Below are 3785 nucleotides of genomic sequence, written 5' to 3' on the forward strand. Positions count from 1 at the left end.
CAACTCTGCAACCACCGTCACGTGGCTTTCTTCCCACTTGTCTGCATCTGTCTCTTCTTTCTTACTCAGATCTCTTTCTAACTTGGCTACATCTGTAAAGACCCTTTTTAAAATAGGGTTACAGTCATAGGTACTGGGGTCAGGACTCCAATGTATCTTTCTGAGGCACACAAGTCAACCTATAATATATAATAGAGAACATTTATTTTCACTATAAAAAAACTCTTTGGACATTTTTTCTCTTCTAGAGGAAGTATGTCAATATTATAATTGAACACAGAATACACTGTGGGGTGATAATATCAGACATGGACTAGATTTTTACTTGCTTTCCTCCAGTATGTTTATGTTGGATATTTACATAGGATTGTCTTGTACCTCAAAGTTTAATGATGGCTGGTACCTCACGTTTTATCTGGCATTCAGCAAACCCTAAATAAATATCTATCAATTGTTACTCATCAACTCCATGTTACTGATATGCATACATTTTTTCATGTATAAATATAATTTATATGAATGTTTTTCAAAGCTATGTATGGTTTCATGTCTAAAATTTGAATTGCATTAGAATCATCTTATTAGAACACCACATAGATGACATTATATTTTTAAAAAGTGATTATCTATTAAAACCAATTATAATTAAGAATCGTTTTTAAATTTTGGTCACATTAACCAGTAAAAAAAAAAAAGACAAAATATTTTAAAAATCTAATCTAAAAATCATATGAGCTCTTTGATTTTAAGGCAGAGCAGAGCAACGACACATATCTTTCTTTTAAATTGCTCATTGTTACTCATTGCAGTTAAAGAAAAATGTCTTGGCAGTATGTGCTAACCCTTTCTTATGAATCCTGTAAAAGCAGAAGAGTCTTACCCTAGCATTTGAGAGATGGTACTCTGCGGTATAACAAAGACAAAAATAGAAACTCTAAGAGCAGTTCTGTGTCTTGTGCATGATCTATTAAAGAACCAACAATCAAAAATCAGTCTTCATGACATGAAACATGAACTAAGAATTATTCTGCACTCACCATTCCACATAGTACAGAAAATTTCTCATCTCTTTCATTTTCCCAGGCCTCTAATCACTGCACACAAAGGCTGCCGGCCAAACACTCAATTAGATGTGTTATGAGGAAGGAATTATCATTTATTTCATCAAACCACTGGCATTTTGAAATAGTTGTTATAGCTCTTCAGCCTACTATGATTTATAGTTGCTGAAATAAAATAGTGCCCTTACAGTTAAAATACTATTAAAACCTAAATTCAAACTAATACACTCTACCAAAATTGCATTATCTGGACTGAAACTTAAGACATACAGATGTCAACTAATTTAGAAAATAGCCCACTTCCCAAAAAGGGAAAATCCCCCTGAGGCTGGCACTGGCTTGGTGGTTTCTTCCCCATTTCTTTCCCGAGTACACAGGGCTATTCGACTATTGGGAAAGGCATTTCAGAAAGGTAATGTGGGGCTGAGATATGTTAGCAGCAATGAAGTTGGAAAGGAAGAGACAATAAAAGGAAAAATTTCAGAAGAATTGCTGATTGAATATAGAGGAAATGGCTGCAGAATTTTGGAGCCCGAGTGAAGTGTTTCAGTACCGTGAACAGAGGCTTGCGTGTGCTCACTTTTCCTGTTTTTCATCTAGATTAATGTATTCTACTTACAAAAGGAGTGAATCCAAACCGAAGTGTAGCTCAGAAAGGGTAGCAGCTGCACTATTTATTTCTAGATAGCGCCAAGTCTATTAGAGAGCAGTTTTAAGGAAAAATAATGCTGTTGATATATCTTTGTTGTTGTTGAAGCCTTTACTTTGAGACATGATGCAAAAATTGTACAGGTGCACTTGGAAAAGTACGACCTAATCACAGTTGAGTGAAGCCAATCTAACCAGAAAGCTTTCATGCCTGCCAGCTAATGCTGAAGCTGAAGTTCTGGGAGCATGACTGCGGGGCTGACAGAAAGGGATGATCAGTATTCCCCTCCTTCCTCACCCTCTCCTCCAACAGAACCCACACCAACCTCCTATAACCTTCTCAAGAGCAGCCATGTCCTCACAGGCCTCAGAAAGCTCCCTCTTCCCTCCCCTCCCCCACATACCAGTGAACAAAGGCACACTTGGCATACATCGGGTCAACCTTGTGGTCCAGGCGAGCCCAGGCCTCAGTGATGGCTGTGGTGCTGCTGAGCACGCGCACGCTCACTGTGCCATGGCCAGTCTCCACCAGGACCCGCAGTGGGAGGCTGGCAATTAATGCCAACCTCGAAGCCAGTGGGGCACCAATCTAGAAAATGGATGCTGCGATTGTTCTCAATGGTGGCAATGGCAGCCTTGACATCTTCGGGAACCACATCACCACAATACAACAGGCAGCAAGCCATGTATTCACCACGGTGAGGGTCACTTCACCATCTGGTTGGCTGGCTCAAAGCAAGCATTTATGGTCTCTGCTACAGAAAGCTGTTCATGGTAGGCTTTCTCAGCAGAGATGACCGGAGCATGTGTGACCAGAGGGAAGTGGATGGGGGGATTGGCACCAGGTTGGTCTGGAATCCTGTCAGATCAACATTCAGGGCTCCATTGAATCCAAGGGAAGCAGTGACGGAGGACACAATCTGACTAATAAGGCGACTGAGTTTAGTGTAGGTTGGGCACTCAATGTCGAGGTTTCTATGACAGATGTCATACATGGCCCCATTGTCTACCAGGAAGGCACAATCAGAGAGCTCCAGCATGCTGTGGGTGGAGAACTCTAGCTTGGAGTTCTTGCCATAATCAACAGAGAGACATTCCATCAGCAGGGAGGTGAACCCAGCACCAGTTTCTCCACCAAAGCTGTGGAAAACCAAGAGGCCCTGCAGACCTGTACACTGGTCAGCCAGCTGGTAAATTCTGTCCAAGAGGAGGTCAGTGATCTCCTTGCCAATGGTGTAGTGGATAAGGGCATAGATATTGGCAGTATCTTCCTTGCCTGTGATGAGTTGCTCAGGGTAGAAGAGCTGGCAGTAGGTGCCAGTGAGAACTCCTCAATGACCGTGGGTTCCAGGTCTACAAACACTGCTCTGGGCACATGCTTGCCAATGCCCATCTCACTGAAGAGGGTGTTGAAGGAGTCATCTCCTCCCACAATGGTCTTGTCACTTGGCATCTGGCCATCGGGCTGGAAGCTGTTTTCCAAGCAGTAGAGCTCCCAGAAGGCACTGCCAATCTGAACACCAGCCTGGGCAACATGGGTGGAGATGCACTCACGCATGGTGGCTACTGGTTAGGATGTGCAGGCGACAGGAGCAGACACCGGGTCCGCATTACTGTCCCCACAAGCTAAAAGTGCAGGTAACACACTTGCTGTTGATAGTGATGCCTCTTCTTGAAGATGACAAAAACAAAGAAGTCCAAAAACTACACCTTAATTTTAAAAACATGATTGTGGATGACAGATGACTGAAACACTTTTGCTGAGATTTTAAAAATAAGGTAAGAATTCTTCTACGATATAGTTAGCAAAATCCTGCTATTTTTCACCATGCTGCCTTCCTAACCATAGACAACACATCCCCAGATCTTTGACAGGTCCATGTTTTCTTAGCATGCCTGTAGTATGTACTTAACAAATTACTGAACTTAACGGGATTGGTTGTAACACCATCACCACTGCTGGTGTTAGTTACCACGACCCTCTTTGACATCTGCTGAGATTCTACTTGCAAGTTGCCTTTCTCTACAATGTTTTATTTTAAACAGGTATAACCCTACAGAAAGGTTGAAACACTA

General features: G+C 42.1%; 1 pseudogene; it reads right to left on the reverse strand.

The window, feature by feature from the left end:
• Window positions 1-1984: 1984 nt before the first annotated feature.
• On the reverse strand, window positions 1985-3267 carry LOC103601667 (annotated as a pseudogene).
• Between the last annotated feature and the right edge of the window lie 518 nt (window positions 3268-3785).

This window comes from Galeopterus variegatus, unplaced genomic scaffold, assembly GCF_000696425.1.
Source record: "Galeopterus variegatus unplaced genomic scaffold, G_variegatus-3.0.2 Scaffold3825, whole genome shotgun sequence".
Taxonomy (NCBI): Eukaryota; Metazoa; Chordata; class Mammalia; order Dermoptera; family Cynocephalidae; genus Galeopterus; species Galeopterus variegatus.